The sequence below is a fragment of the Gracilinanus agilis genome, chromosome 5 (genome assembly GCF_016433145.1).
Source record: "Gracilinanus agilis isolate LMUSP501 chromosome 5, AgileGrace, whole genome shotgun sequence".
In the NCBI taxonomy this organism is placed as follows: domain Eukaryota; kingdom Metazoa; phylum Chordata; class Mammalia; order Didelphimorphia; family Didelphidae; genus Gracilinanus; species Gracilinanus agilis.
In genome coordinates, this window is record NC_058134.1 from 143,855,627 (window position 1) to 143,868,304 (window position 12,678).

The 12,678-nt window shown below is 34.9% G+C and overlaps 1 protein-coding gene across 1 annotated transcript in view; it reads left to right on the top strand.

Annotated features, from left to right (window-relative positions):
• Positions 1-12,678, top strand: part of DOCK4 (dedicator of cytokinesis 4) — a 541,177-nt gene that overhangs the window by 37,509 nt on the left and 490,990 nt on the right. The window lies entirely within an intron of this gene.

A 12,678-nucleotide genomic window follows, 5' to 3' on the forward strand; every position in this document is an offset into this window, starting at 1 on the left:
TACCCTCAAAAGATAAAGGCTTGCCTCCTTCAAAGATATTCAGAATAACGGAGTCCAGAAATGGAGGGTGAGTAGGTTCAGTTAGTTTCACAGATTTAAAGCTGATAAAGATATCAGAAGTCTCATTCCATCCCATATTTTTATGAAAAAATGAAGAAATTAAAGCATGGAGAATTCCAGTGACTTTGCCCAAGGCTCACAGCTAGTTTGTGACAGAAACAGCATCTAAACTCTGGATTTCTGAGACTTGGTCTCTTTCCCTTTTTACCACATTGTGCTGTAATTCCACAATGGAATTTCAGAAAAGGTATCCGCAAATTACTGGTGGCATCACTGGCATTATTACTTCAAAGAAGAGTGGTAGCCTTTAATGTACACTTTCTCAGATTACTTTCTAGCTTGTATTCCTCTAGCACATAAAATTCAACATGTGAGAAATCTGACTTCTTTTGGTATTCTAAATTCCAAGGTAAAGCAGATAATGTGCTACTCTCACACATACTGCATTGTTGTATAGACAGCAAGATGATATTTCTTTAATCTTCATTTGAGAAGCTTACTAGATTGGTTTTTTTTTTCCTCAAAGAGAAACCTCACTTCCTATAGGACAAAATATCTTTCAGTCAGAAATAGTACTTGTGGTTTGTCCTTGGGGAAGGAAAGACAGAAACTCATGTGGGTAAGTAACTCTTAAGGAAAGGTGAGAAAACAGAGTAAAAGTTCTGACTAGAATCTAGAGCTTTAAGGGTAGATTTTGTTTGGCAGTGAGTCTGAATCTCAAGGCTTTAAAAAATAAAAATGAAAACAAAAAGCAAAAACCCTTTGCCTCAGTTGCTTCAACTGTAAAGTGGGAATAATATTAGCACATTCCTCCCAGGATTGTGAGTATCAAATGAGATATTAGTAAAAGTACTTAGCATAATGCCTGGCACGTAGTTGGCACTGAATCAATGCTTGTTTTCCTTAATCAAGGAATTTCTGGAGGAGAACTATACGGATGAAACTATTGAAACTGATGATTTGACCATCAAATTTGGGGAGGTTGCATGAATAAGGAAATACTTGGCTGGCACCTTTTTTGTTCTAATTGTGTGTTACTTTTTATTTCAGTTATCTCTGGCAGAATCACAAAATGTTATAGGTAGGAGAGAAGTGAGAGATAATTGAGCCCAACAACCTTGTTTTGTAGTGAAGAAATTGAAGCCTAGATATTGACTGGAGTCACATTATTAGTTACTGGCATAATCATGTCTTGAACCCACCATGTCATTTCCATTTTTTCCTCAAATCTTTACCTTCTGTCTTAGAATCAGTATTAAGTACTATTTCCAAGGTAGAGGAGCCATAAGGGCTAGGGAAGTAGGGTCAAGTGATTTGCCCAGGATTGTACAGCTAGAAAGTGTCTAAGGACTTTTGATTTGAACCTAGGACCTCCTATCTCCAGGCCTGGCTCTCTATCCACTGAGCCACCACCATGCCTTCTAGCTCTGAGTTTGGGGCTCTTTGTATCTATACTATATGCACGTTGGAATATAGAGTACACAAGGCAGGGATTATATCTTATGTAAGCTTGGAGATTCCCCAGCAATGTTGAGTACATAATAGCTACTCACTGTTTATCGAATTGAATGAACTAAGGGGAACATGTCATACTGTGCTTGGCACTTAGATGGAGATTAGTAAATGCTTTTTGACTTGGCAACCAACTGAAGAGACCTTGTTATGTGTTATACCCTGAAATTTGGGATTTATATGTCCTTATTATAATTTTGGATCTTACTTTGTAGTTTCCTATAGCTCATTTCTATAGAAAGAAATAGACAGATTTGCTACTTTTTTTGAATTTTTGATTCTTGGTTAAAACCCACCATTTTAAAAATCAAGAAAGAAAAGTCTTCATTGTCTATGATGGAAGGCAAGTAGAATTTAAAGTTGAGAATAGGTACATATTTGTATGTGTACCAGATGATACAGCCAATGGCAACACCTTGTTTTATACTAACATCAGGTATAGAAATCGAGTTAATGTCAGTTCCTACAAAGAACAGGAGTGAGCTTGTTCATTAATTGGACATTTTAGAATAACTTGAAATTGCAATAGTTGATTGGATATATTTATGCGACTATTGTGCTCACAGTATTGAAAGATTTGCAGCCCATTCTCTATGCAGTTAATGTTAGACACCCCTAGAGAATGCTAAGATTAGCTGAATTTATTATTTTTAAAAATCAACATATCCAAATACATAATTTATAAAACATTTGTATACTTTATCCTTCTGACATGCTTTTAAAAATAAATGTTATAGATCAGAGAGAGGGAGATTCGGAAATGTAAATTAATATGTAGGATAACAATGCCAGGGTAGCTAGGTGGCATCGTGGATAGAATGCTTGGCTTAGATTCAGGAAGACTCATGTTCATGAGTTCAACTTCAGCCTCATACACTTACTAGCAGTGTAACCCTGGCTAAGTCACTTAACCTTGTTGACTTCAGTTTCCTTTTCTGTAAAATGAGCATCTTAAGATTGCCAAGAAAACTCCAAATGGGGTCACAGAAGAGTTGGACATAACCAAAAGGACTCAACAAGAACTTCAAACATAGTACATTATATTAATAATAACTAACACTTTAAGGTTTGCAAAGAGTTTCCAGGTAGTATCTAATTTAATCCTCTCAATCACTATGTGAATGAAGGAGGTGCTATTTTGATCATCCTTCCTTTATAAATGAAATAATTGAGGCTTGAGAGAGGTTAAGATACCTGCCCAGGTTCACCCAGCCTTTGCCTGAGGGAGGATATAAACTTATATCTTCCCAAATCCATCACTCTAGCACCTGAGTTCTATTCACTAGGAAGTCTTCCATTAAAACTTGTAATAGTTTGGGTTTTTAAAAAAATGCAAAGCTTTAAAAAAGGAGAGTTGAACTTTAGTTATTTATGAAAAGAGATATTCAGAATGCTAGCCCCCATGCTGGATGAATAAAGAATACTTTCCATTTTGCTTGGAGCTTTTTAATAACTGAAAGGCAGAGTCAGGAAGACATGGGTTCAGATGACATCTCCGCTACTAACTTTATGCCCTCACCTCTCAAATTTTCAGCTTTCCCTCTCTGCGTAGTGGAGATTTGAATACCTGTCATACCTATACCTACCTTTCAGAGTTGTTATAAGACTTAGAAAAGGTATTCTATGTTAATTTCATTAAACACATTAAAGCATTATGTTGTCCATCATCATCATCATCATCATCATCTTTAGGATTGAGAAAAAATAAATGATTTATATTTTTTGATGATTTATACTCTTCCTAAAATGAAAATTAACCTTTCTTTGGGATTACTTTTATGATTGTTTTAAAAAAGTTAAGATTTTCTCTTCTACCTTTGACCATTTCAAGCATGTTATTATGGGTGAGCGATAATAATGATATCCATCTTATTTGGTTAGGACATTTCAAGGAAGCTCAGAATTGGGACTTTTTGTCATCCTTTACTTATGGTCACTATGGAGAGAAAAATTCCTTGGCTTAAAGGTTCTACCGTTTTTGTTATGCCACATTAACCAAGATGTGCAAATGTCATAGTGAACTATCGATATTGCTTAAGCAGTCCAGAGAGACTGGTCTCAGTGCTCAAGCTGTTATACCCAGGGGACCTTAACCTTCCTTCCCTCCATGAATAAATCATGTGTTACATTAGGAGATCAGCACAAGCTTTATTCAGTCTGAATGGACAGAAAATTGTGTCAGGTGAAAAAAAACAAAAAACATTTACTGCTGAAATTTGGAGACCAGGGTTATCGAGGTATGTATGCCCTTTGAAAGTTTTAAGCATTCTGAGTTTGGTTACAGATGATGTGCTAAGCAGACTGATCTCAGGAGCTAAACAAACCCTTGTGATTAATTCTTCTAGCCAATCATGTTGGAAGCTGTAAGAAAGAAATACTGCCTTCCAGGATGAAATTGCAGTTCTTCAATTAGGTTTTCCAAGCCAGGCCTAAAAGACATATTTAGCATTGCCTTCTGTTACCATGCCCCTAGCCAGATTGGAGCTCACTGTTGGTAGCCTTAGAGTTTATTGCAGTGGAAGATTTTCCAGTATTTTAAGAGTATGTGGTAGCCACATGCCCTCTTCAGCCTGGCAAAGTGGTGCACAAGTTTGACTAGCCTATAAAAAAATGTTTTCACTGGCCTCACTGTGTGGACTATACAGTAGGTTATGACCGATTGGAAAAATTCTTGAGCTGCCTGTATGCAAATATTAAGACTAAAGCCTTATTATCAGGTTAGATTCTCAACAGAGGAAAGTACAAATAGGGAATTCACCAATTACTTTGCATTCATTTCTCATAAAATAGTGTCTACATATATTTCTGTTTTCAAGGCTAAAGTTTGCTTAATTAAAATTGTTTAAAAGTCTTTAGAAGTTATTAGTCTAAGCATTTGCTGAGGCTGGCTTCTTAATTCAATATGTAGGAGTCGTGAAATACTTGTGAAGTTCCATGATACCTTTAGTAATGATGGCTATATACACTCTAGGACTGTGCTTGTTTTAAACAGGTTGTTGTCAGATTTCTGCTAATGTATAGCCTAAAAATCTGTACAAGAAAATTGAGCTAATGCCCTTCAAAGTGATACAGAGTCTCTTAGCTTGGCTTAATCTATATACAAGGCATGCTCATCTCTTACCCCTGCCAATGTTATATTTACTTGATGACTTACCTCACATCTCACTTCTTCCATTAGGGTTTTTCACATTTTTCTAGCCTGCAATATTTGTTTTCTGAAATTCAGTAGCAGTATTCAGTTTGTGATAGGGTTGGTGCTATTTTGTTTCATGAAAGTATATGTTGAATTCCAAACTAGATTAGAGAACTAATTCCATATTATTTATATCATGGTCTGTACTTTTCAAAGATCCTTTATTTTTTATTGAATTGAATTTATTTTTATTTTTTAATCTATATTATTTATTCCTGTAAGTGAATAATTTCATAGAACTTAAACCTTAAAACATGTACCCAAATAAGCAAGTTATAAATCATATGTTTTCATCTGCATTTCTACTCCAACTGTTCTTTCTCTGGAGGTGGATAACATCTTTCTCATAAGTCCCTCAGAATTGTCCTGGATCATTGTATTGCTGTTAGTAGCAAACCATTTGATGGTTCCACAATATTGCAATTACTATGTATAATGTTCTCCTGGTTTTGCTTATTTACTCTGCATCAGTTCATGTAGGTCTTTCCAGCTTTTTTTGAAATTATCCTGTTCATGATTCCTTATAGCACAATAATATTCCATCACCATCATATACCATAATTTGTTCAGCCATTCCCCATTCAAGGGACATCCCTTTAGTTTCCAATTCTTTGTCACCACAAAAAGCACGGCTATAAATATTTTCGTGCAAATCTGTCCTTCCCTATTTTTCAAAGATCCTTTATATACATGATCTCATTCAGTATTCACAGTTATACTGTATAGAGAATTGGACAGATAGGAAAACAAATTGCATTTGTTTCATCAGCAAGTTGTTGAGCACCTACTACACGCAAAACAAACAAACAAACACACTTCAGGCATATTCCTTGTCTTTTGGAAGCTTTGAGTCAAATAGGGGGAGGATAAAACACATGCAAATAAGTATAACATAAGCCCATATGTGTTAAGTATCATATGAGGGATAAAGGGAATAGAAGTCTAAGGAGAGAAATTCTAATTGAATTGATCATGAAAAACTTAGTAGAGCACTTGAATTGGGCATTGAAGGTTAGTAGTAAAATGAAGGTTAGAGCTCATGCAGCTGGGGATAGGGGTGTGAACAGAAAAATATCACACTTGTTCATCAGGGACAATGGCTGGCTTAGAGAGTTTGTCTTATCACCAGGTTGATAAATCAGTTTGATTGTGAAGATAGTTGAATGCAAAGCAAAGGAATCTAGACTTTGTTTTAACCATAGTGAACCAGTGAGAGTTTTTGAGTAGGGGAGCTAAATAAAGGCATATTTTGGGAAGATTAATCTGTCACTAGTGTACATGACAGATCAAAGTGGGGAAAGACCAGGGGGATGCAAAGAGAACGACTTGGGCTTTTGTCATAGTTTGGGCATGTAGTAACAAGGACCTCAACTTGGATAATAGCCTAAAAAGATTAAAAAAGGAACTGATGAACATAGAAGAAATTGTGATAGTATTGGTGACTAGATGTGGGGGTCATCAAAAACAACATGAAGTTTTGAGCGAGGTGCTTGGAGGTGGAAATGAATGGTGGTGCCAAGGGAAACTGGAAGCTGAGAGATAATTATGAGTTCAGTTATATTGAATTATTTGAGGTGATCTAATAAATATAAAAATTATTTGGAAATGTCACATAGCTGATTCATGATTGATCAGGCTCCACTCCTGGATGAATGCTCTTTCTGCTCCCCCACAGGGACCTTGCTGAATGCTTCTTGTGTATCTCCCATGGTGTAGAAGTGCAGTTTTGGATACCTCCTGTAGTTACTAAATGAGTACTTGTTGACTTGATTAATTGAACTCTCTTAATTGAGGTATGCTTATTCAGACAGGCTGGGATGAATTTTATCTCTGTTAAATAAAGGTTTTCTTAACAGACGAGTAAAATTGCAAGAGAAAATTCTAGACAACAAACTAGTTTTAAGCCCTTTGAAGAATTTAAAAACATTTGTTTACAACCTACAGGCATTCTAAATCATTCATCAGTTTATTTACTCAAACAGATCCTCTAAAGACTTCTCAAGGCCATATTTCATTAACTTTATTTGATTCACCTTATATATTTTAAATGATGTTATTGCTTTATGAACAGTTTTTTTTGTGAAGTCATTATTTGTCATGTTGCTGCTTCTTCTACAGTTTTGCCAATGAGTTTGAACTTAAATGTCAGTGCTCCCTTTGGCTGGCCTGCCTCTCCTTTCAGAAAGGAGATAAACTATGTAGAAAGGAGATAAATTATTTTGTATTGGTTCAATTTCACTAACAAGTCATGATAAAGCCAATATATTTAAGTTTGTACATTTCCTTTTTTTCCCAGAATCAAAGAGTTTACTAAAATAGGTTGGATTGGAGTTACTATGATTCTTCTTCTTTTTTTTTTTTAAACCCTTCCCTTCTATCTCATAAGCAGTTCTAAGATGGAAGAGCAACAAGAACTAAGCAATTGGGTTTAAGTGAGTTGACCAGGGTCACACAGCTAGGAAGTGTCTGAGGCCTGACTAGAACCCAAGTCTTCTGGACTCCAGGACTGGAGCCCCATCCATTGTGCTGCCTAGCTGCCCCAAGGAGCCTCCATAATCATAAGCAGAATGTCTTCACATCTTTATTCTTTCTTTGCTATTGATTTTGATCTTTCCTCTAATTAGTTAATATGACAAATTGGACAGTTGTTTCTTAAATGAGTACTCTGTTATCCAGTTCTTTCCTATATTAAAATTCAAATACATTTAACAAATGATTATTCAATGCCTATTGTATTTGAAACACTGTGTGTAACACCCTGGGCACAAGGATGCAGCGATGAATACCAAATAATTTCTGTTCTCAAGAAGTTGATATTCTTCTCCTAGATGGAAAATCAGGGAATACAATGCAGACAAATAATTATAAAGTTTTTTACATGGTTCATTATGAAAGTTCCAATAGTTAGCTGATACATGAGTACATAGATGACTTATAAATCTAAGAATTAGCCATTATATATAGAAGTTAAGTGACTTGTCCAGATTCATACATCTAATAAATGTCAGGCAAGATGTCAACTTTTACTGACTTCAAGACTAGTACTCTATTAAGCCACACTGACTCTACAAATATAGTATAGAGGTTCTTGTCACCTAAAAACATCAAAAAGCTGTTGAGGAAGAAAATGTGTCTATATAAAGCTTAGCATATGGTCCAGTAAAGCCAACATATAGATTTTTTCCACTTTGTTTTAAATTTTTTTCCTGATTCATGTGCAAACAATTTTTAATACTAATTTAAACAATTTTTGAGTTCTAAATTTTCTCCCTCCCCCTCTTCTTGAGAAAGCAAGCAATTTGGTATAGATTATATATATGCAGTTATGTATATATTTCCTTATTAGCCATGTTGCAAAAGAAAACACAGACAAAAACCCCCAAGAAAAATAAAATGGACAAGAAAGTATGTATATTTCAATCTGTATTCAGACTCCAATCAGTTCTTTCTCTGGAGATGGAAGTCATTGATTATTGATCATTGTACAATATTGCCGTTACTAAATCATATTGAAATTTAAATTGCAAGACAACAAGTAGCTACTGTCAGGAACATATCTCTTGGCATGTGTATGTTTATTTTTATTTCAGACTTTTGGACTCAGCCTCATAGTGTCAACATATAAGGAGATGTCAATGGCCTTTAATTGGGAAAAACAGCTGGCTAGATTTCATTAATTGTATATAAAGGCTATCTGAAGATACCTGTGCTTGAGAACATAGTTTTAAAGTCATTTAAGATTAGCAGTATGGTGTAGTGCAATAGTTCTCAAAATGTGGCACAGGAAAATGGGGATTCCCCAGACCCTTTTAGGAAGTTTTTAATGTTAAAAACCATTCTGATAATAATACTAAGATGTTTTAATTTATATTATCATAAAATAGTTATAACCCACATAACCAAATGCTCTTTAGGGTCCTCAATGATTTTTAATAATGTGAAGGTGTTCTGAGACCAAAATCTTTGAAAACCACTGATGTAGTAGATAGAACATTGGACTTGGAGACAGGAAGATCTCAAATACTTAAGAGTTTTTGCGACTAAAGAAGTCATTTAAATTCCCAAGACTCTATTCAATTCTATGGGGATACTACTAGCAAATATTTCGTAGGGTTGTGAATTTCAAATGAAGTAATATAAATAAAGCACTTTGTAAACTTGAAAAAATGTGAACTGCTGCTACTATTAATAATAATTTATTTTCAAGTAATCTCAAAGAAGGGAAGTTTTTTCAAAGAAAAGGGAACAATCTAAATGATATTCTTATTCACCTTTCAAAGGCATCCAGGAGACATTTGCAGCCATTGACCCATGTAATAGTTTATGCCACACATCAAAAATAAACTTGATCAGAACTTAGGATGGCAATTGCCAGGTGTTCACAGGTGATTTTCTACAACAGACCCCATCTTTATAATTACACAAGCAAGAGGTATAGAGACTGCAAGATACTGCAGTGTCCATCTTTTAAAAATAAATTCTTGAAAAATATTAGGCTCAGGATGACAAAATGTGCAGCCATTAAAGACTTCTCTCAAAAAGGTGTCTCCCTTGCAAATGCTTGTCATATAAAAGGATGACAGATATAACAACATTGCATGTTGATATCAATAGAGATAAAAAGCCAGGAGTGTTATTGACCAGTATTAAGGAGACTTTCTCTGAGCAAAATCCAAATATAATTCCTATCCATGATGATGTTCCCCAAAGGCACCTATTAGTGGTTGATGACATGCTAATTGCGCCAAGGTCCTAGAATAGTATAAAACTTCCTAAATAAGATTTATATCACTTGAAGGAGACTCAGTGGAAAAATAAAGAAAAACCACATATTATCTAGGTCATAGCAGGTAGTTGTAGATTCCATTGCATTAGTTTGTATGCACACATGTAGGTGTGTATTTAAATTCCATTATATGTGTCAGAAAAAGCACTGAGTTGGCATTAAATAATAGATCAGGCTTGATTGCATTTTAGAAATTACATAGCATTTTTTATGATTTCAAACTCTTTTGCTCTTCATGTTTGACCCAGCAAAACCACTCTTAGGTGTGTTTCCTAAGGTGATCAGGGAAAAAGGAAAATAACATACATTCTAAAATATTTATAGCAGCTCTCTATGGGGTGGCAAAGAACTGGAAATTGAAAGAATGTCCATTAGTTGAGGAATGGCTAAATAAATTGTGGCATATGGTTGTGATATAATACTACTGTGCACTCAGAAATGATAATTAACAGGTTAATTAAAATAAAACATGGAAAGATCTAAATGAAATTATGAAAAGTCAAATGAGAAGAACCAAGAGAATATTAGATATAGCAACAAAAATCTTGTTTGAAGAACAATTTTGAATGTCAACCTCCAGAAAAATAAATGATACATAGAAACATACACAATAAAGTTTTATATAGATCTATGATCCAATGATGCCTTTTCAACTGCTCAGAGGAGAGGGAGGGAGAGGGAGATATAGGAAGTTTAAGTCTCAAGCAAAAAAAAATTAAATTGAAAAAATAATTCTCTGGCAATATTATATAGCTCTGAGTCCTGGAACAAACACCTTGTTCTCAAAAGAATAAAATCTCACATGATGTAAAAGAGAATGGGAAGATGAATGGTACATGCAAGGAAGTCACAGCATATACCTAACATGTCTTCTATTTGAGTAATGGTTAAAAGCCATCATCAGAGCCACACAAAACTAGAAAAGATACAGTAAATTCATGTAGGGGAAGTTAAGAATAACAGAATGACAGTCCTAATATGGCTGTGCTTCCTTTATGGAAGATTTATAGAAGATTATTGACAAGGATGCCACAGACTTCAAAGATATTCTGATCTGCTGTGGTAAAAAGAGTTCTCACTAAAAAGATTATAGATTCCTCATAATATCAAACAGCATCTAACTTGTCCTTAGTGATGTTGGAAATTTTGCATTTGGGATTTCCACTGAGAGTTGAAAAAGTTTTTGTGGACCTTCCTAAAGAGAATATTGGTTTCTCCTGAGAGACAATGGAAATGTTGATGTGGTTTTGTCTTATTTTTCTCATTTCATATTTTTATTATCATGATAAAGACTTATTTATAAAAGCTCTGTTTTCCATTGGATTTAGATTTGGAAGGGACCTTAGAAATCATCCAGTATATTTATTCCTGTTTTATATTCAGTGTAGAAATTTTAGATTTTGATTTAGTTGATTTTAAAAGACTTCACTTTTAATGGATACATTCCTTCTCTCCTCTCTCTGGGAAATCTATTTATAGCTCCCACATGCAGATTTTTTTATTATGGTGAGTGGTTCTAGTCAATATTGAAAAATAAGAAGTTGATAAGCCCCATTAGTACTTTCCAGTAACAATGGGAAGTCTATGAGGACACTCAAAATGTGTAGTTTAACTCCAAAAAGCAGGACAAGCACAACACTGAGGACTAAACACAATATGTGCACATAGATAAATATAAAGTGTAAATGGTTTGTCCTGTGTGAATGACTTGTCAAATATACGCACATGTACATTTTTACACATAAGTTAATAAAAGCGCAATATTGGAGCAATTGCTGAATTGCCTACAAATAAAGTTCACAATAAACAACAGCATAAAAATGAATCAGCGAGCTTCACTCTCCTTGAGTCTCTAGGTCACCACTGAGATGGATTAATCCCTTGGAAGCTGTAGTAGCTTGCAAGTAGATGATGCTCAAATCACCTTCAAAGCTAACTTTAAGCCTTGTTAATTCCTCTTCTTTCCTCCTCTCTTCTCTTTCCTCCAAGGGATACAAACTGGGGAGTATCAGCTTGCTTGGTTACAAACCAAAGGAGTTGAACTCAACCAGAATTATTGACTTAAAAGAAGATATGCCAAAAAGGGACAGACAGTTTAGGTTGTGTCTGCTTTATCTATATCTTTGTGTAGTGTAATTACCTGGTTAATTGATCAGTGCAGATAGCCTTATTAGATGTTGGCCTTTTCCCCAAACCTAGTTGGCTGACTCCATTGACTACATTAATAATGCTACTTCCATATCTCAAATTTACTTTGTAGCCCTGAACTTTTATTTGGCCTTCAGGATTTAACTTTCCTAATTCATTTGAAGTTGAACAGAGTGGATCATGGGCAAAGAACTCTTATGTCTCCTAAATTAAAGAAAAATAATAAATAAAACCTTTGGTTTTGGCTCCACTACTACCTTCCTCCCCTCCACTCCCATTTTTAAGGAAGTAACTTCAAGCTGAGTGACCAGGTCTACAATTAGTTATTTCATTCTGTCCTTCTATATTTCATTATTATGGGGGCACATCTTTCACCCTTGAAATGTTACTACTGCCCTGAGGTGAACTCCAGCAGCTGCTGAAAGGACCCAGAAATAATATGCCATTATTTGAGAAAGGAAAGAGGCGTTTCTAATCGAAGCCATAGGGAGAGAGTTGGAGAGGTACAATGTAATTTACCCTCATTGGAGGGTACCAAGATTGAGACCTAAAATGCCAACCAAACTGCTCCTCTTGAAAATTTTGTCTCAAGCTTTCTTAGTGTTTCAGCCCCATGAGATATATTATCCCAACTCAAAAGGGGTGAGAGGGGAAGTATGATAAAGTGGCCATTATATAATAAATATATTATTTTTATATATTATTATATAATAAAGTCATAATGAAAGAAAGGGCCACTATATAAATCACTGTTTGAAAATCATGTAGTTTTTTTACTACATGTATAAAGGACTCATACCAAAAGGAATCCCGTTTACCTCTCCAAAAACCCCCCAACTAACATTATATTAAATCATTTAATGAGCTCAGGATGTGTGCAGAGCTTTGCTAAATGATTCATTCCTTGTGCTCAGTGCAGAAAAGTCATTTAATCTGCTATTCTTAAAAGCACCTTTTGCAAATGTTAATGTATAGGTTA